This window comes from Dipodomys merriami, unplaced genomic scaffold (genome assembly GCF_024711535.1).
Source record: "Dipodomys merriami isolate MVZ:Mamm:240054 unplaced genomic scaffold, mDipMer1.0.p SCAF_2, whole genome shotgun sequence".
NCBI lineage: Eukaryota > Metazoa > Chordata > Mammalia > Rodentia > Heteromyidae > Dipodomys > Dipodomys merriami.
Window position 1 is genome coordinate 59,463,296 of NW_027203381.1, and position 22,296 is coordinate 59,485,591.

The following is a 22,296-nucleotide window of genomic DNA, read 5'->3' on the forward strand; positions in this document are numbered from 1 at the left end:
CTTTCTCCAGGCACCTACAGAAGACTACCTACAATGGATCACAAGCATTGTGTTCTAAGATTTTCAATTATTTGGAGGAAAAATTTCAAGAAGTTCTAACAAGCTAAAGAAACAATAATTAAATACAGATTTGCCTTTTCGATTTCTGACCAAAATGGTTAGAATTTAAATTATCATATAGCCCAAAGGGTACCTAGGTTCAAACATAAGCCAAGTAACACTTATATCATTAGCTTTAATGAAATTAGGTTAAAAAATCACAACACATTCCAGAGATCATGAAAATCTCCCTCACACACACACACACCAACAATAACCTTTTTATTTGTGTACACTTCAGTTTTCTTCATGAAAATGTTTCCTACAGTAATATTTGTAGGGCTGAAGTGGTGGCTCAAGTGGTAGAGCACCAGCTGAGCTAGCACAAGGTCCTGAGTTTAAACCCTAACACCACGCCTACCCTCGTAAAAAAGAGATACTCTATAGAAACATTTGCATATTCTCAACAATCTCTGCATTTTAATTTTCCTCTAGAGTGGGAATGTTCTGGGGCTCTTTCTCTGGGTAGGCAGAGAACTTACTCCTATTTTGTGTCAATGACTGTCCTGGTATCCATTTCACCATTCCCTATGTATGGACATTTTCATTCAAAGGTGCTCATTATCGCATACTGTTGGGCCAATGCCTCTGAGTAATTTCCATTGTTTCTATTTTATGTAAGCATTCAAATTAGATTGAAAAATAAAAATAAAGAAATGTTTATCTTTTAAGAACATGCTAAATCCTGGAAAAAGAGGACAAGACACCTTAGGCATTTAGAGAGGGCAACAGGAGTATAGCTCAGATTATTTTTTTCTCTCATTCTAACTGAAAGGACAACATCTAAAATTAGGTAAGGGTAATCTATTCTACACCATTTTTTGCCAGTATTGTGATTTGAATTCAGGGCCTTGTACTTGCTCAGCTTGCTTGGTAGGCTGGTGCTCTACCACTTGAACCATACCTTCAGCCTAGCTTTTTATTGGTTATTTTGGAGATAAGCTGTTATAGTCTTTTCTATTTGGGCCTCCTGAGTGGTTAGGCATGAACCATGGACACCTGGCCAAAAGATGCTCTTTAATAGAACAAATATTCTGGCATTTTCCTTGTTTATATGAGACTCAAGAGAATTTCTTCTCTCATATTGAAATGAGGTGGGACAGGGCAAGAAGCCCGGCCTCTAGACTGCCAGTAATTAGCTTGCAAGTTTTCAAGGCCTTTCCATATACAAATGCTTCAAGTTACTCTCTGTCAGTGCTATTGTATTTGCACTGTAGATGCTCAGACGTAATAGAAAGGTTCTGAGTGAATCTGAGAGAAATATGATATCTATAATTACTAATTTCAAGGGCCTACAGAAACTTTGGTTATCATAGAATTTGTTGCTAAAGTAACTAGGCAACCAGCTGAGGAAACACAATCGTATATACCAATTTGATCAATCTTTGTGAAAATGAAAAACTTAAACTGCATTATTTTTTCTTAAAGCAAAACACCCCCTTGCATGTGAGAATATTAACACCTTGGTTTTCAGGCATAAGGTTAATTAAGCACAGGTTTGATCTGCTGTCTTGAGAACCTTAACCCAAGACTTGACCATAACAGGAAGAGCTTGCACAGAAAACAAGTTAAAGGGAATTGTAGAAACTCAGCTAATAAGGATCCTAGGTTCCATTTGAAAATGAGAATGGCTAAAGATCTAAGGATTTCAAGGGAAATGGTGGGCAAGAAGGGAAACAGAGGCAGAAGGGTTCTATGAGAAAGTCCTTTGGGGTTTAATGAGAGATTTCATCCAACTAGTTCCATTTTTTCCCTATAGAAACTCTGAGCTTTATTAGGTGACACAGGGTCTTCATCTTGGAGGGAAACTGCTGTGTCTCAGAAAAGTGTGTTGTCTGTAGGAATACTGACTCCAAGAGCTGAAACCACAAGAGCTCCCAGCCTCACTCCCTTCAAGTTCAATAGTCAGATTTTACCATACCCCTCACACTCAGAATGGTGGAGGTATTTTATGTTTCCCAATCCCTATTAGTTTGAAAGTTCCCCTTTGAAAGTTCTGGACATTTTGTGCTGAATTCAACTATGACCTGGGGCTACTAAGGGGAAGAAAGTAAATCCCAGGTGGTAGCCAAGGCCAATTCTCGACCTACCTATTGAAGTCCTCCTCCCTCTCCCTCTATCACACACAGGCTCACACACTGGGAACTGTATTATGAACCAAATCATAAAACAAGTCAGACATCACGGTGACGCCGGTAAAGGGGAATTACAGAAATGAATTTAGTAGCTTCCTTTGTTTTCTAACTCATGTTTACAAAACACCCAAAACTCCAAGCAGTCCTCACAATTCATGCTTCTGAGTGTTCAGGGTCAGGATTACTATTCAAAGGGAATAGGTAGGAGTGAATAAATGCCTTAGTGGACTTGTACTGATATAACCGAACACTGTAAACTGAGTGGCTTATAAATAATCAACACTTGTTTCTCAGGGTTCTGAAGTATAAGAGAAGGTGGCAGCATCTAGTGAGCATCATCCCATAGTGGAGGGCAAGAGGGTGAGGGAGAGCAAGACACAGAAAGGCCCTACCTCTTACAGATCATCACTCTGGGGATTAGGATTTCAACCTATGCATTGGGGATGGGGAAACACAAATCTCGAATTAAAGAATAAGCAATAGTCTAAGACCTCGTAATTCATTCATCTCCTCCTTCCCTCTCAAAGGGCCCACTGGCTCATAAAAATACCCTAACTCTTGGAGGAATAACACAATTTCAGTTTTCCTTTTGAAGGGAACCTCAGAGATTCCTAACTGCTGTTGAAAGAAGTGGAAAGGAAAAGGAGTAAAGTCAATAAGATGATTAGACAATCAGAAGTGAGAAAATAGGCTGGATGCTTAATCCTGGGCAATACTACAAAGGAAGCACTCTACCACTAAGCCACATTTCTAGCCTGAAAAATAGCTTTAATACACTTTCTCCAAAAGATTTGTAGAATCCTAGTTTGGGAATAAAGTAAGTACCTTAGTTGTCATTGAATGCAAATTGTACCCATTGCTGATTAGTTGGTGATAAAGAGTTTCATGAACTTTTCTGCCTGGGCTAGCTTCAAGTGTCAGTCCTCAGGCCTTTAGAGTACAGGATTATAGGCATGAACCACCAATACCCAGATCTTCAGTGTTTTAAACAGGAAAGTCCCTAAGCCATCACTAGGATTTATATGGATATGGATCTCATTTAGGCCTGATCATTCTCTTATGAAATAGGTTGATTAACCATATTTTTCAGGTAAATAAACTGAGCAATTTAAGGAGTCCTCCATCTAAGTCCCCAAGCTAAGGAGTGATATTTCTGACTTACAGTTTATATATTTAAATCTTTGGTCTTAAAATATCTGTCTGGATTTTCTAATTCACTAACAAAAGTTTACCTTTCAAGTATGTATTTCATTTCAGTGAGTTTTTTTTTGGGGGGGGGTCCGGTTGTGGGGCCTGAACTCTGGGCCTTGGCACTGTTCCTCACCTCAGCTCTTCAGCTCAAGGCTGGTGCTCTACCACTTGAGCCACAGCGCCACTTCTGGCTTTTTTTCTTCTTGCTTATATGGTGCTGAGGAATCGAACCCAGGGCCTCAGGCTTGCAAGGCAAGCGCTCTACCGCTGAGCCACCTTCCCAGCATTTCAGTGAGTTTTGAAGATGTGCCCCCATAGATAAATCCTAGGAAATGGATTTTAGGAAAGGATGTTCAGTTTTCCCACTCAGCATCAACCTCACTGGAAACTCTGACCATAAATATCTCCTCCAAGAAGGGGTACCTGGTAAACGTCATGGGGGAAAGGATTTAAGAAATCATCTATTCATGGCTTTGTTCCACTGCCCCAACTGGATAATGTCAAGCCTTATGGGACAAGATCAAATTTGGGAGCCCTCCCAGAATAGGACTATTTCACAGGGAAGGGTGGAATCCTAGACAGCTATACAAATCCCTCAGAAGTCCTTGTACAGCTGATTATACATGACACATTGCATCCAGGAAAGTGAGATTTTTGAGACTAAGGCTGAGCTTTTGTGAGCCAAAACTCTGCATGCCTGCTTCTACTTTTCAAGGTCTAAGCAGAGTTCATAAATGAAAGAATTTTCATGTTTTTATTTTTGCTGCAAACAAGCTCCTAGTTAACAAAACCAAATTATATTTATGATTCTCAATTCATTATCTCAAGATTAGCCAAGGTACCTAACTACTCGAGTGGCAGAGACTGAGATACCATGGGTTCAAGGGTTTATGTTGTTTTGTTGTTGTTTTTTGAGCATAAGGTTTAGGGGAATCCTTCTCTTCAATGTGTGGGGATCTGTGATACATGTTTGATATCCCCAACATGAGGGAAGCACAATGGTGGGGCACAGTGACACGTGACTATCATCAAGTGATAGCACAAGAATTTCAGCTTAGGCTGACATAGGTATAGATAAACGTGAGATCCTTTGTCAAAAATAGCCAGTGCAATACCCTCCTTTCAGCATTGTGCCAACTGGTGTTCAAAGCACTCTTCTCTTCAGTTCTCCAAGCCATACTCAGACCTGTCTCTCCACCCCCACCTGTGTCTTTTTCCTTTTTCTTCATCTTCAGCCCCAGCAGGACCAGGAACACAGCAGTGCTTAGCCATCAACCATCTGCAGGAGCATCTGCTATAGAAAGCTGCCTCTTTTTTTACCTGGCCTATTCCATATCACACTCTGATTTCTAACTCCAAGAACATGTGCTTATTGAAGATGCTGACTGGCCTTCAAACAAACCGATTTCCTTCATTCTAGTTTCTGAGTGATAAGACAACACCAATTCAACTTTTGAAAAGTAGGAACTATTCCCACCAGATCTTTTATGATCTTTCCCACCAGACGGATCCTTTTCATTATAGTCATGATGATGACTAAGGGAGCCTAAATTCATCCCTAATAAATCCCCAAATGCCAAGGCCGCAAGGAAAAGCAGGCACAGATTAGCCAAATCATATATGCTCCTTCCTCACAAAGGAGCTTCTTCTCACCAGGTAAATCAAACAGTATTCCTATCACTCCTCCAGGCCAGCAGTTCAAACAATCAAACCACCCATACCAAATGCTTTGACTAGAAGCTGACTGATGTGTTAACTGATTTTGGAGAATAAGATGACTTGTAAGATTAAACTATAAGCTTTTCTAGATTCATTTAATAAATGTTCACTAAGCATCTATTACAAGCCAGGGATTTGTTTTAGGTACTGAGATGTAATACTGAACAAATCAAAACTGCATACCAGTAGCCTACATTCTATGGTATAAAAGAGAGGTATATTGACCTCAGCAGTCATTAGAACTTCCTACTTAATTTTACTAAAACCACAGAACGTATTTTACACTATTTTGCTTGATCCATAGCTCTACCTTTTCCTAGTTCCTACTTTTGGATTTTTTGGGGGGGAGGGGAGTCAGTTGTGGGGCCTAAACTCTGGGCCTGGGCGCTATCCCTCAGCTCTTCAGCTCAAGGCTAAGTGCTCTACCACTTGAGACACAGTGCCACTTCCGGCTTTTTCTGTATGCGGTGCTGAGGAATAGAACCCAGGGCCTCATGCATACAAGGCAAGCGCTCTACCACTGAGCCACCTTCCCAGCCTTATTTTTGGAATTTTTATTTTGGGGAAGGGACACCAGAAATAAGCCAAGTGTCATAAAACAGGACCTATTTCTTTTTCTCTTTTCTAGTCTTGATGCTTGAACTCGGGGGGCCTGGGTGCTGTCCCTGAGCTTTTGTGCTCAAAGCCAGTACTCTTCCACTTGAGCCAGAGCTGCACTTCTGGCTCTTTTTGTAGAGGTAAGAGTCTCACAGACTTTCCTGCCTGGACTGGCTTCAAACCACAATTCTCAGATCTTAGCCTCCTGAGTAGCTGGTGCCCAGCTAAAACACCTATATCTGAGCAGTAAGTATCTTTACAATGTGGTAGCCTGTAGACTCTACAATATAATAGTCACTGCTGCTAACACAATGGGGAGTTAATGCCAAGTAGGACTCTGTAGAACAGCAGCAGGACTTTGTTGTCCCCATACTGTGTTCAGGAAGCTTTCCTCCACACTCAGGGTCTGCCCTCTGGCACTTAACTGCCTGACTTTCCTTTACTACATGAAGGATTGCTCTGGAGAAAACAAACAAAAATCCACCATGATTCTGCTTACTTACTCCATACAGAGAAGGGCAAGGATTTTTTTTTAATGTCACAAAGTTATTTATCAAAAGGTGAAGGGAGCAGAAAAAAATAACTTCTCGCATTAAACAAATAAATGTGAAGAGGTGTGGTGGTGCCTACTTGTCATTCCAGAACTTAGAAGATGAGGTAGAAAGATCACCAAGTTTGAGACCAGCTTTGATCCACAAAGCAAATGTGAGACCAGCTGAGGATAAATAGTGAGACCTCATTGAAGGTAAGAGTGTTTCACAGAAAGCAGAGAAAACCAACAAATGAATATTCTTGGCACCTCAGAAAGCTTCTAGCTTGGGTGAGTCCATTGTGATGTTGAAAGTGCTGTTGGGAAGTGGTGGAGGCTTGGGCAGTCTTCCAGGCTTACTAGAAGGCCTTTAGGTCATTTGGGACATGAGGCTATTTCTGGCTGCATCCTTGGGTATTCTCATGAAATTCCTTGCTTGCTTGTGCACGTGCTCTCTCTCTCTACTGCTCTTCCTGTGATGTAATAGTGTTCTCACCAAAAAGTAAATTAATGTATAGGCCATGCCCATGAAACTCCAAACTTTGAGCTAAGTGAACCCTTAGCTCACATAAAGCTAGCTGTCCTGGTATTGCACTGTAGCAACAACAAAAAAATCAACCCATTAGGTGTTGATAAAATTATTAGCTCTTAGAGCAAAAGTTTCAAGGTGTGAAGACAAAGAAATAAATCAACCACTTTAAAACAAATTTACCATGCAAATACAGAATAAAATAGTCTTATTTTAGGAAAGGACATACCATATTATGGAGGATTTATTTTAAGATCCTTTAAAAAATGAATTCTAAACTGAGGGAAATTACTGGGAGATAACTTCCAACATACACATTTGATTTATGACCACTTTTTGGGGAAATTGACTTTTGCACAGGTACATTTTTCCAGTGGTGCTAAGAGAACCTCAAGACTCCTAGGCAATACCCTTCCTGAACTATTCACATCCGATTCCCATCTCTGTATACAGTTTTCTAGTAAATCTGATGCATGAATGAATGTTCATGCCAGAGTTAACATTTCTGGTACTTAAACATAGGATTCCTGCCAGCTGCCAATTCACACCATATTCTATGTTCCTTGTCTTGCAAAGACAGTCAACTGTTTCATTTGGTTCTTGAGTTTTCAGCACCTCCTCTCAAGCTAGTACCATCAGCTGGCAGGCTCTCTCACAGACCCAACAACAGGAACCTGCATACCTGAATATGACAGTAGTGAACAACCTATTGGTCGTAGCAACAGGAGGTTCTTGTTACCACTGCTTCTAATTCCTTTTCCTACATCTTTTATCTTCCCTGGATACAGCCCGGGTACTTTCCTTTTCTTTCCTGGGGCCTTAGCCGATGATTGAGGATAAGGAAGTGCCCTCTCCTCTCCTGGGTCTTCACAAGGTTAGGTCTCCTGGTACTATCATGAGCTCCTGCACTCTTATTTGCCTTTTATCAAACCCATACAAGTATGAGAAAATACAAATGGTAATGTACCCTTATAAATGAGTGCATGAGTGCTATTCAACAGAAGCATGATATACTTTCCCACCTTGCCCCCTCTCATTCCCTGCTTTAGTCCTGATACATCCATGATAGCATTTGCTAGTTTTCCTAGGAAATGTGAATGAACTTCATCTGAGAAGCCCTAATTAAGTAATCACGTAACTATCAGGCTGGACACATCATTGAACAAGAAAGAAAAACTACTGTTATATATTATATAGTCACCACGGATTCAAGCTAAAGAGAGTTTCCAGGCAATTTCAGAAGAAGTGCTATTATTGTCTTTCTTTCACCTACTTGCACTTTGATTATTCTGCTTATTAATGAGAGTATTTTATTTCTTGCTGTAAAATGAAAAATGCACATGTATACCCTTTATATCCAGCCATGGATACTTGTAAAGGGTATGTATGAGACGGTTTGATTTTTGAACAGTAGTTGCCAAATACATTCTTGTAGAAATGCAAACATTTTACTTTATACCAAAGTCCGTAAATAAAGCAAAAGATTCCATAATGAAAAAAATAGCAAATATAAACTCAGTAATTCTCCCCATATCTGATAACATGTTTCTTTATTACTGAAGATTACTATTGCATCAGTACAACAGACAAGTGGAGAGTAGAGAGTTTAAATCCCACTTCCTCCGCGGACTAGGTATTAGATGCTGGCTCTAAGTAATATCTCAGACACAAAGCAGTGAGAAAAGATGACGGACAGTTAGGTAAGATTCTTTCCAAATCTGACTGATCTCTCATTTTGGTAGTAAAACTGCTACAAAGAGAAGGTAAGAAATAGGAAGTGGGGTATCCCCCCATGGATCTTAGACTGCTAACAGTGGACAGCCATCCTCTGGGGAATGGACTGCCTTATTCTCCAGCCATTCTTGGATGCCAGAACTGCTGGGCTGGTCACCATACTCATGCCACAAGGGATGTGACTCTGACTTTCTTTCAAGGGCTGACAGAGAAGCAGCAGCACGGGAAAGATCCCACCCCCAGCTGTCTTGAGCTCCATGGCCTGGTTAGGAAGATGGCATTCACTTGTGGCCTTTGTGTTGCACAGGGGAAGCCAGCCCCATCTGTGTCGGCTCGTTGTCAGAATGGAATGTGGGCATACTCTTCACTTCCAGGTCATGCTAGGTACCACCACAACTACAATTTCCCTTTAAGTGAGGACTGAGAGGAAGAAGCACATCCTGGCAGGCTCCGCTCTCAGCTGGTGCCTTCTTTGGAACATTTATCACATCCAGCTGTATCCCTCTGTTTGCATCTCTGCTGCCAAGCCAGTCTGTTTATCTCAATATCTATACTTTAGGTAGTCAACATCTAAATTTCAGATAGCAGCAATGCTGCATTATTAACTCATGTCACTATGCCTCTTAACTCAATCCACCATTGTAAATCAGGTCATTGGGATGTAAAAGGCCTGATGTCCATATCTAACCAGGTTTTCTGCAAGCTCTTGAAGGCTGTGGAACTCTAAGAGGAAATCCATCCATGGAGGGCTAGAATATCAATAAGATGGTAATGGAGGAGTTGGCCCTTACAAAGCATTTCTGCACACATCATCTCATTTAATCCTCATCACAGTTAAGAGGATCAGAAGAGATTTTAAGTAACTTGCCCATGTTCCTTTAGCTCCAATGCAGCCAGATTAATTACAGACATGTCACATGTACTACTGTAAGAATGGTAAGAGATGAGGCTGGGAAGGTGGCTCAGTGGTAGAGCGCTTGCCTTGCATGCCTGAGGCCCTGGGTTAGATTTCTCAGCACCACATAAGCAAAAAGAAAAAAAAAAAAAAAGCCAGAAGTGGCGCTGTGGCTCAAGTGGTAGAGTGCTAGCCTTGAGCTGAAGATCTGAGGGACAGCGCCCAGGCCCAACGACTGGACCCAAAAAAAAAAAGAATGGTAAGAGACTTTCAGGAGTTCCAAGGACGATAACATACAAATGAGCATCCAGCCGGGCGCTGGTGGCTCACGCCTGTAATCCTAGCTACTCAGGAGGCTGAGATCTGAGGATCGCGGTTCAAAGCCAGCCCGGGCAGGAGAGACCGTGAGACTCCTATCTCCAATAAAAAACCACCAGAAAACCGGAAGTGGCGCTATAGCTCAAGTGGTAGAGCGCTCGCCTTGAGCTGAAGAGCTGAGGGACAGTGCCCAGGCCCAGAGTTCAAGCCCCACGACCGACAAAAAAAAAAAAACAAAAAAACAAAAAAAACAAATGAGCATCCATGCTCAGAACAGACAAGGTAATAAATGCTTTAAAGAGCACTAATGCTTGAAAGAGCGCTCACACTGGCACTGGGCTGGTCCAGACGAGAGTTGCTACCTATCTCTCACTTGCTACATGAAGCAGGTAGGTGTTAACAATTTTCCACTTTTCAGGTTTGAGAATTTGAGGACAAGAAATGAATATAGGTAGTCTCACTATAGCCTATTTATTTTTTGTTGTTTTGTGTTTGTTTGGTTTTTTTTTTTTTGGTCGGTCGTAGGGCTTGAACTCTGGGCCTGAGCACTGTCCCTCAGCTCTTCAACTCAAGGTGAGAGCCACTTGAGCCACAGTGCCACTTCCAGTTTTCTGGTGGTTTACTGGAGAAAAGAGTCTCACAGACTTTCATGCCCAGGCTAGCTTTGAACTGTGATCCTCAGATCTAGCCTCCTGAGTAGCTAGGATTACAGGCCTGAGCCACCAGCACCCAGCTAACTATAGCCTATTTATAACTGCTAATGTTATATAACAAAAGGGAAGCCGGGAGAGATGTACTCAACTAGCTTTAGTGAGCCATGGGGGAAAGTTTCTTCCAGCCCTCCACAGGAAGTTGAGCGTGTGGCTCATAGCAGTAGGTCACTGCGTTTGAGAGACAGGTCACTCGAAAGCCATGCTGCTTAACCATGGCCCTCCCAGCTGACTTTCAACAGCGTCTGAAGAACCTCAGTTTGGGACCTCAGAATAACTTCATTAGGAAATGAGCTCCTGTGTTGTTGCACTGCTCCACTTTGGCTTGACAGCAAGGCTAGATCATTATATTTGCATAAGCAAAAACAAGGTCTCAAACCAAAGAGGGAATCACAGTATAGTGATAGAACAGTTCTTGAACAGTCAAGCCACATTGTGGTTGATGCAGCCTGGCAAATGTACTTCAATGGCAGCCTCATCAAAATTGAGAAAGGATGGACCCCTGGGATGCCTAGAAGGGTGTATGTACCTCTAAGAAGCCCCAAACATCACATTTGAAATAAAAAATTACTATATAAATTAGTTATCCCGTATGTAAAAGGTGAGGTTCCTATTTCCTTCTTCCAAGTACATTTTTCTTTTATTAGTTTATTAATTGGTTAAAAATTTTAATATGCAGGGCTGGGAAGGTGGCTCAGTGGTAGAGCGCTTGCCTTGCATGCCTGAGGCCCTGCACCTCAGCACCACACAAGCAAAAAAAAGAAAAAAGAAAAAAGCAGGAAGTGGTGTTGTGGCTCAAGTGGTAGAGTGCTAGCCTTGAGCTGAAGAGCTGAGGGACAGCACCCAGGCCCAGAGTTCAGGCCCCACGACCGGACCCTCCCAAAAAGAATTTAATATGCTCTCTAAGCAAATGAATTTCAAGTTTCACTGGAAATTCTTTGCATGTATATGTATGTGTGTATTGGTCCTGGGGCTTGAACTCAGCCTAGTCACTGTCTCTGAGCTTTTCTGCACAAGGTTAGTACTCTACCAGTTGAACCACGGCTCCACCTCTGGCTTCTTGGTAGTTAATTGGGAGAGATAAGAATCTCGTAGACTTTCTTGCCGTGACTAGTTTTGAACCATGACCCTCAGATCTCAGATTGCAGGTGTGTGTAAGCCAACAGGGTTCAGCTTAATGCTTTTTCTAAGACTTATTTTCTGGAGCTGAGAATGTAACTTAGTGGTAGAGTGCTTGCCTAGCATGCATGACGCCCTGGGTTTAACTCCTCAGCTGGAAGTGATACTGTGGCTTGAGTGCTAGTTTTGCACAAAGGAAGCTCAGGGACAGTGCCCAGGCCCTGAGTTCAAGTCCTAGGACTGGCAAATACATTAAAAATAAAAATAAGCCGGGTGCCAGTGATTCATGCCTGTAATCCTAACTACTCAGGAGGCTGAAATCTGAGGATCATGGTTCAAAGCCAGCCCGGGCAGGAAAGTCCATGAGACTCTTTTTTTTTTTTTTTTTTTAATTTAATTTGTGAACATACTGTACAGAGGAGTTACAATTACGTGGGCAGGATCCATGAGACTCTTATCTCCAATAAGCCACTCTAAAACCGAAAGTGGCGCTGTGGCTCAAGTAGTAGAGCACTCACCTTGATCTGAAGAGTGCAGGGACAAGCCCAGAGTTCAAGACCCACGACCGACCAAAAAAATAAATTAAATAAATAAATAAGTAAAAAATAAAACCTGTTTTCCAAGTCTTTCTATTTCCTTACAAATGGTGCAATATCCTTTTTTCTGATAGAAGAATAGAATATATACCACAATTTCTTGATCCATTCATCCACTGAGGGGCATCTGAGTTGATTCCATTTTGGTTATGATAAACAATGCTGTAATGAACATGGTTGTGCTGGTAGCTTTAGTATGACCTTGTTTGTAGTCTACTGGATAAATGCTCACGAGTGGAATTGCTGGGTCACAGGGAAGCTCTATTATGTTTAGTCTTTTGAGGAACCTCCATATTGCTTAAGCAAAGTAAGCCAGACCCAAAGAAACAGAGGTTGTATGGTCTCCCTTATTTGTAGTAATTAGAATGTGCTACAAAAATCTACAAGTAAACACAATGGGTGGTAAAAGACAAAAAATTATACTTGGACATGATAAATTAAACAGGACTCTAATCATTCACACAGTAAGACCAAAGGAGGATATTCTTAGGAGAGGATCACAAAGGTTCAATAGCTTTGTGCATATGACCATATAAAATGATGTTTATCAAAATGAACGCCATGAAACAGAAATGAGGTTTTTTTGTTATTTTGCTTTCTGGTGTTTTTTGTTTTGTTTTGTTTTTCTCTTTTGTCACTGTTTTTTTATTTCTGTACCTTTTGTCTTATATGTAAGTTTATCTGTTTGGGGGAGGATAAAGGGGAGCACAGAAATGGTGGGACAAAAGGTGAACAAATCCAACAGTGGTATACACTAGACATGATGTTGAAAATGAATTATATGACCTGTGAGGAAGAGGGGGGTCAGGTGGGAAAAAACTGGGAAAAAAAGCTAAGGAAGAGGTGGCACTATTCAAGAAGAAATGTATTCATTACCTGACTTATGTAACTGTAATGTCCTTCTGTATATCATCTTTACAATAAAAATAAATAAAAGGAAAGTTTAGAGAAAATTAAAACCACCTATTTTCACTTTGCGTTCCCCTAGACTAATTGTATGCTATCTATCATCTCCATCTGAGAAGTCAAAAACTCCCACCTAGTGACTTCCCCTGTCCCTGGGACCAACATTCCTGGCTCCCATGTCAGTCTTTCTCTTAGCTCTCCCTGATGACAAAGAAGGCTCTCTTAGCAAGTCAGAAAGCTTTGCTCCTCTGTGTGTGAGACATTTTTCATCAGGTAGAAGATTTGCCATCTACTTATCAATATTCACTCAACAAGAGCTGGCTTCTATGGCAGGCTCACCGATGTCCAAGAGGTAAGTGCTTGTTTATTCCCATTTTGCAAGGAGTAAAACTGAAGTACAGGGGTGGGGCAGGTTGGGAGATGGGAAGGGATGGGAAGGGGAAACAAAGAAGGAGGCAACAATGCTTGATAAGAAATGTACTCATTATCTTGCCCATGTAATTGTAACCCCTCTGTATGGTATTTTCACAATAAAAAAAATCTAGTCCAAAAAAAAAAAACGTATTTTGTAGGTAGAAAAACTAGGAAATATGTGCCTCAGTGGTAGAGCACTTGCCTAGCAAGCTTGAAACATGAGGAAAAAAAAAACAAACCTGAAGTACAGGAAGAGGAAATCACTGGGCATTGGTGGCTCACACATATAATAAATACTAGCTGAAATCTGAGGCCCTAGGTTCAAAGCCAACTCAGGTAGAAAAGTCCATGAGATTCTTATCTCCAATTAATGAGCAAAATGCCAGAAGTGGAGCTGTGACTGAAATGGTAGAGCACCAGCCTTGGGCAAAATAAAAAAGATGACAGAACAGTGCCCTGCTCCAGAGTTCAAATCCCAGCACAAAAAATAAATTAAAAAATAAAGAAGAAGAAATCACTGTCAATACATTCCATAGGAGCAAGACAGGAGAGCAACTCAACTTCCTAAGTTATTTTCAAAAATAAGGATGAGACTACAATGAAAACTGAAGCATTTCTTAACACAGCATTGCTTCTTTCTTCTCCCTGTGAATTGTGAAATGAACCTAAGAGAAGCAACAGTGATAGATTTAAGTTTTCAATTTTATGTCATTTTTTTATTGTGAAAATACTGTACAGAGGGGTTACAATTACAAGGGCAAGATAATGAGTATATTTCTTATCAAGCATTGTAGCCTCCTCCTTTGTTTCCCCTTCCCATCCCTTCCCATCCGCTCCCCCCCCCCCCGCACCGAATTCCTCCCCCCCACCACCATAGTTGTAAAGTTCGTTTTCGACATTACAACTTGTACATCTCATTGTTGCAATGGGTCCACCTGTATCCCTATTTAAATGATTTGTTTTTTCCCTTCCCCTCCACAAATTATACCGACATCAAATACAGTGAAAGCAGGGGTTATACCATGGGGGAGGGACATACAAAGCAACAAAGAAATAATCTTATAAATGTGTTAGAAACAATCGCATGAAAGAAAAAAAAACATTTGAATACATATCTTAGGGTTCATTTCCCTAACATCAACTTATCTGATCTTTTCTGCTTGACTCAGACATATACTAGTTATTGCAAATAAGGAAAACCATGGGACCTATGTTTCTTTGGGCCTGGCTTACTTCACTTAATATAATTTTTTCCAAGTCTTTCCATTTCCTAACAAATGGAGCAATGTCATTCTCTCTGATGGAGGCATAGAATTCCATTGTGTATATATACCACATTTTCTTGATCCATTCATCTACTGAGGGGTATCGGGGTTGGTTCCATATCTTAGCTATGGTAAATAATGAGTACATTTCTTATCAAGCATTATTGTCTCCTCCTTTGTTTCCCCTTCACATCCCTTCCCATCTCCCACCTCCTCCCACCCCCCACTCCCAGCCAAAGTTGTAAAGTTCATTTTTTCGACATAACGACTTGTACATCTCATTGTTGCAATGGGTCCACCTGTATCCCTATTTAAACTATTTGTTTTTTCCCTTTCCCTCCACAAATTATACCAACATTAAATTCAATGAAAGCAGGGGTTATACCGTGGGGGAGGGACATACAAAGCAACAAAGAAATCATCTTATAAATATGTTAGAAACAATTGCAAGAAAGAAAAAACATTTGAATACTTATCTTGGGGTTCATTTCACCTACATCAACTTATCTGACCTTTTCTGCCTGTCTCAGACATATATTAGTTATTGCAAATAAGGGAAACCATGGGACCTATGTTTATTTGGGCCTGGCTTCACTTAATATAATTTTTTCCAAGTCTTTCCATTTCCTAAGAAATGGGGCAATGTCATTCTCTCTGATGGAGGCATAGAATTCCAAAGAAAGGTTGGACAAATGGGATTGCATGAAATTGCAGAGCTTCTGCATGGTAAAGGACAAAGCTAGCAAGATCAATAGAAAGCCCACGGACTGGGAGAAGATCTTCACTAGCCATACATCGGACAAGGGTCTCATATCTAAAATATACCTGGAACTCAAAAAATTAAATCCTCCAACAACAAATCCTCAAAGAAACAACTGCCCAATAAATAAGTGGGCTAAAGATTAAAGAGAAACTTCTCTGAAGAGGAAATAAGGATGGCCAATAGACACATGAAGAAATGCTCAACCTCCCTAGCCATAAAAGAAATGCAAATCAAAACAACATTGATACCACCTCAACCCAGTTAGAATGGCTAAAATCAAGAACTCTAATAACAACAGATACTAGAGGGGATGTGGACAGAAGGGAACCCTACTGCATTGTTGGTGGGAGTGTAAACTTGTTCAACCACTTTGGAAAGTAGTATGGAGGTTCCTCAAAAGACTCCACATAGAGCTCCCCATAACCCAGCAATCCCGCTTTTGGGCATTTACCCAAATGTTCACAAACAAGACCACACTAAAGCTACCAGCACAACTATGCTTATTGCAGCATTATTTACCATAGCTAAGATATGGAATTTTATGTCATTTTGTGCTTTCTGAAGGAAGTACAATTGTCTTGGAAATAAGCTCTATGATGGGAGGTTGGAGACCGAAAAGGTAAATCAAAAGACCTATACGACCCAAACCTAATTGAACTAAGAAAACCAAGATGGGTGCTGGTGGCTCACATCTGTAATCCTAGGTAATCAGGAGGCTAAGCTCTGAGAATTATGGGTCAAAGCCAGTCAAGGCAGAAAGGTTTATAAGACTTTTATTCCAATTAAACAGCAAAACGCCAGACATGGAGTTATGACTCAAGTGGTAAAGTGCCAACTTTGAGCGAAAAGACCAAGCAAGAGAATGAGACCAAGTTAAAGCCCTAGTACCAGCAAAGGAGTGGGGCAGGGCGGGGCAGGACCAATCTAGTGGTGGTTGCACAGATTCTGTGCTCACATTGGAAAGCAGTAGGAATGGTCTCTTCACAAGAGGGTTGGTAGGTGGAGAATTCTGGCCCCATGCTATGTAACTATTAATATATATATAATATGTATGCATTATATGTATATACAGAAATGTACACATGTCCATATGCAAATAAATAGTTTTGCATAATTACATAGCTATAACTGAGTCATTTTAATCTCCTACAATAAGGTGTTTCCAAGATCAGACTTGATACTAACAAAGGTAAAACTGTCAACCATAAAACATTATTTTGTTTCATCTTCAAAGGGCTATGTCATTTTTGTCCTGCCTTTGCTGACTAAGAGTTGAAAACTGTTGAAATGGTTCTTACTGGCTAGAGACAAAAGAATAAAATCTAATGAAAACTGTTAAGTCTTGTTAATCAGGACCCACTTGGGTTTGTGTAGAAAACATCTGTGAACTGCAGACATGTTTATGATTCCATCAAATATAGTCAGCTACACCAGGGGCATAACCAAACTTACCAAAACAACTAAGTTTCTATTCCTTGGAAATGATGACACTGGATATTTTTAACACTTGGAATTCACCACTTGGTTTCATGGCAGCCTGCAGTCAAAAAGCTTATCAGAAAAGTCATTTTCATGGTGTATTAGGGCTGGGAAGGCTCTCAGGAGACCTTCATTTCATATGTAAGGACATGCCATCCAGAGGAGTGATTTCCCAAAGACACATAATAACAGTGTTTAGGGTAAGAAGCCATATCTGTTAGTCTCAAGATCTTGAAAGCTTCTTCTTACCCCAATGTTTCTATTGGTGCAATCAGCCCAGGGAAACTCCTGACACTTGGGTGCTATGTTCCAGGCTGCGTGTCAGCCTCTCAGAGGACATTACCTTTGACCCTTGACATTCAGCTCTAAGCAGGCATGCAGCTTCTTCTCTGAGGGTTCCTTGAACTAGAAAACAGTCTTCAGGGATCTGAGTGGGAATCAGACCTGTATCTTTTGGAGGGGTGGGGAGGAGGATGGACGAGGGTGCTGGGGGTTTGAACTTGGGATCTTACACTTGTTTGGCAGGCATTCTACCAGTTGAGCCATACCTCCAATACTCTTTTGCTTTTAAGTAGGGTCTTGCTTTTTGCCTGGACTGGCCTGCACCACATTTCTCTTATTGATACTTCCTGAGTAATTGGGATGACCTGATTGATGGAGTTTTGCAAACTTTTTCGTTTTTCCCTGAACTAGCACTGAACTGATCTCAGCCACCTGAATAGCTGGAATTACAGGTGAGAGCAACCATGCCCAGCTCTGACCTAAATCTTAAAAGAAAGAATGGACATTATTCAGGTAGAAAAGGGGATATAAGGAAAACATGTAGCTCCACGATGGACTGCTTGCCTGACATGCATAAGGTCCAAGGTTTAACCCTGGCACTCCCAAACCAACCAACCGACTGATAAGACTGATCAACCAACCAATATGTAGGGGCAAACAAATAATATTCTGCTTGCAAAAGCAACCAGACAAGTAAGATTAGGGGGTAACCCCAGGAGGGCTATGCCGGTTTAGTATGGGCAAACTTAGGGAAGCCGGAAGAGCCTACACCAGTGAAAAACCAAACCACAACTAGCTAAATCACTGCACTGCAACGTGGGGCTCTGATAAGCAGGTGATGAGAGCAAGCACATGCCAGAGCTAAGGAGTCCTAAGTGAAGCACCAAGACACAGATCAGGAAAGAACTGAAAGAGAAAGAGAGTCTTCCAGAGAGCTCAGGAGCAAAAGCAGTCAGTCAGCTGAGGTTTGACACAGAGGCAGACACAGAGATGGTCTCTGAGGTCATCCTGTGGCTTCTTACCCTCTGGGGCCAGGTAACTAAACTGGCTCATGCTATCAGCCAGCAGGAGTGTTTCCCTTGAGTTGTGAGCCCTCAGGACTGCAAGTAGACAGGTGAGAAGTGAGAGTCTGAACAAAGTGAAGGGATAATGGTTATCACCCCTTCCCTCTGTAGCCCTGATAGAGGTAGAGACAACACAGCGTGGAGATTGAGGCTAGAGTCAAAGGTCCAAGTTTGAAGCCCACACAGCTGTCTGAGTGACCTTTGGCAGAGTTGCTTTAACTTCACTGACTCAGAATTATTAGATGGGACAAGAATGTATTTCAGGTTCTTATAATGGGTACTTGGTTCAAAGACCACACAAGTAGTGTTCTCTGTGAAGGGCAGATATTATAAAGTGTTCCATCTAAAAGGTAAGCTGAATCAAGTTTCATAGGAAGCCACAGGATGACCTAGGAGAGTCTGAATTTTGGAATGGGCTGGGTTTCCCTTAGATGACTGCATCAAAATTACATCCATAGCTCTTCTCATTGGTGTGACTCTGACATTTCTCCCATTGAGAGATGATGTTCTATGTTCACTCTCCTGAAATCAAGTCAGGTGTGTGACCATAGGGAAAGTGAGCCTCTAACTTCTAAAGCTACACCATAGCTTCTCTTAGGAATGCTTGCTCTCCGACCCCACCCACCATGCAGGGAGGAAGAAAAAGCAACTATAGGGAGAGGCAGTGGTCCTAGCCAATAGCTGAGAAGGTTCTAACTGACAGCAGCCAATTGCCAAACCTGTGAGTGAGCGAGCCTGTAGCTGCTGAATCACTGTGGCCTTTCTATCTTCCCAGCCAAGGCCTAAGATATCACAGAGCAGAGACAAATCATCCCACTATGCCCTTTCCCAATTCCCGACCCACAGAATCTAAGACTCTGTGGGGTCCATTTTATGCCACTTGGCCTGGGCTTGCTATGATGGTAACAGAGATCATTTACACAAAGGTAACAAAGGCCCTGGGACGGTTTGGGAGTGAAGAGAAAACAAAACAAAGGATTCCAAAAGGCCAGTCGGAGTGGGGTGACCTGAGACTAGACACAGACAGACTCACAGAAGACCAATGGTCTCATGAATTGCAGACAGTGAATGTTTGGGCTCCAGTGGGGGCAGGGGTCCGGTGGATGGGGGTGTAGTATCGGATTATAGGGCACAGACTGGATGTGGAGGTTGAGGAAAAGAAACATTCAAATGACTCCAAGGTCTGAACTAATGGCAAAACCTCTGACAAAATTAGGTTCATCCAGCAGAAGAATCTTTTTTTTTTCCTAGTGGATAGTGGGGATAGAGGAGAGATATGGTGAATGTGCATCAAGTCCAGACAATCTAAGAAGTGTCCAAAAAGAAGTTAGAAATTCAGGACGAAACACTGGTTTGGGCTGTCACTTTGAAAAAGGATAAGACTGTGCTGAGAAAAGGTCTCAGATTTACAAATGGCTTTATTTAAGGAAAACTGGTGAAAGAGAGAGGCTAGTCGAAGAGGCAGAGGCAGAATTCTAAGAGTACAATGTCACAGCCAACTTTTGGAAGGGTGTGATACCATTATTAGTGCCAAATGCCAGACACAGGTCAAGGAGACAAATGACTGACACAAGAGATAGGACTCTACCAGTCAGGAAAGAGAGCCAGAATTACAGGAGGCCTGGTCTGCCCCTGACCACAGAAGAAAATAAGACACACAAACTGAATTCATGACTTGTCATAAAGCCTGCTTAGTACCTTGGACTGTTCCTCAGTCTCCGTTCAGGAAGTTTCCTGTGCATCTGCAAAGGTAAAGTGAGCAGGAACTGTTCAAATGAGGTGGTGACAGGCATGTTTCTAAAGGTATAAAGCAGGTGTAGGAACTTCAGCCACTTATCTATCTCACAAAGATAAAAGTGCAGATCAGGTTCCAATAAAGTGCTTAGAGTTCTCCAGTACTGCAGCAGATCTGATTCCTGTCTTTCAGCCTTTAAGAGGAGCAACTCTACGCATTTGTGGAACTCAACAACATTCATGGGAGGTAGATATTATCGTTGAAAGAGGAAACAAAGGCCACACAGCAAGTCAAAGGCCAAAGCAAGATTAGAACAAGACCTGCATGTCATACAGGGAAGTCCAATTGGCAGGATTCCTTCTGTGTCAGTAGGAAGCTCTTTGATCTCTAACATACAGAAGCTTGTTTCTAGGGAGGCTGTGAATATAGATTCCTTAAAGATCATAAGGATCTCTGAAACTTGAGAGGAATATGAAAAAAGAAAAAAAAAGGTGTAGCCACCTGGATTATAGAAATAATAAAAAGAAATTCCAGGAACAATGAGGATTTGTTTATTAAACTGCAAGGTAGATGGAGCCCTGGGGAAAGAGTGTCAGCCCGGAGAGTGCAGGCACTGGGGCTGGGGTAGAGGCTTGGCTGTGTGCCAGCAGTGGCTTGGAGCTTGGTTCCCTCCTGCTTTCACTGGGCAGACACAGCATGAAATGGCTGGGTTGCACTGGGACTCTGCTCCAAAGACAGAACACTAATTGGATTACTCACAGGCAGAGCTTGTGAACAAAAAGGCAGTAGGGCAGATCAGAGCCTGTCCCTCAGGGGTTCCCAAAAACCTGTGAAAGGAGAGGATACATCTTTTATTGTTTGGTGTTTCTGTGCTGGGACTGAGTCTTGAACTAAGGTCCAGGACACTCTCTCTTAAGAGAGTTTTTAATTCAAGGCTAGAGCTCTCCCACTGTAGCCACACCTCTACTTCTGGTGTGCTACTGGTTAAGCAGAGATCAGGATCTCTTAGATTTGTCTGCCTAGCTGATTTTGAACCTTGATCCTCAGATCTTAGCCTCCTGAGAAGCTAGGGTTACAAATGGGAGCCACTGGCAATGACTATAGAGATTACAGGTTAGTTACTTTTTTCCCCCTAAACACTTAAAATCTTAATAAAAGCAATGATGATACTGTTTGAATAGGAGGTAGAGTCTTGTTATAAATTAAGAGATGGAGTTTAAAATAAATAAAGCTAGCACAAGGAAGGCGAGGTATGCCGTTTTGTTTAATACTTACAAACCCCTCATAAAATACTAGCATTCCTATTTTACAGAAACCTAAACAGGTGCTTAGAAAGGGCAAATGCTGTGATTGAGACTACAACCGTGACAGGCCTGACTCCAGAGCCCTGTCGTCTTTCTGTACATGGCACTGCCTACCTCTTAATAGTCAAAAATTCAACATCAGGAAAAGTCTGAACTAATGATATTGTTGTAGTACCCCAGAGGAGACTGCCCCCTAGGACTGGAGATTTGGGGGGGGCACCCCCATTACTTTGCCAGAATCATGGGCGCAGCTCATACACAACAAAGCAGTAGTCAGAGAAACCTGGGTGAATGAGAACAAGACTACTGCCTCCCCTTTTATCCCCAGGAAACTTCACTCAGCACTCTCACTTACATGCCAGATGACCAGGGGACCCTCATTACTCCACACTATTTCCTGCCACAACATAGGTAGCAAAAGATTAACCCCCGTTAAACTGTTACTTCCCACTTTACCACTATAAGGGTAACAAAGGAATAATTACAATGGCAGATGTCTCAGACATCTAGAAGACAGGAGACAACTTCAGGACAAGAAGATCTGTGGGCATTTCTCCAGCCAATCCATCAGCTACTCATGCAATTAATAGCTAGTGAATCCCACAAATACTCATTTATGGGTTAACTGTTGGGTAGATTGAAGTAATTTATTGAAGCAAGAACTGTTATTATACTCATTTTACAGAGGGGAAACAATCACTGAGAGGTTCAGTAACTATTTCTCACAGCCAGTAGGTGGCAGAAGCTAGGCTCATACTCACTGTCTACTCATTCACTCTCTTAGCTACTGACACATGCCATTCTCAAAATAGGATATGAAGACCCTGAGGGGTCCTCAAAGGTAAAACAACACTTTTGGTTATAGCTAAGATTAACAGCACCTTTCCACTGTTATGCTATTTGCACAGATGAT

At 41.7% G+C, this 22,296-nt stretch overlaps 1 protein-coding gene across 1 annotated transcript in view; it reads right to left on the bottom strand.

Moving 5' to 3' along the window:
• The window catches only part of Igf2bp2 (insulin like growth factor 2 mRNA binding protein 2), a 156,549-nt gene that overhangs the window by 43,683 nt on the left and 90,570 nt on the right, over positions 1-22,296 (bottom strand). The gene's annotated exons all lie outside the window — the stretch shown is intronic.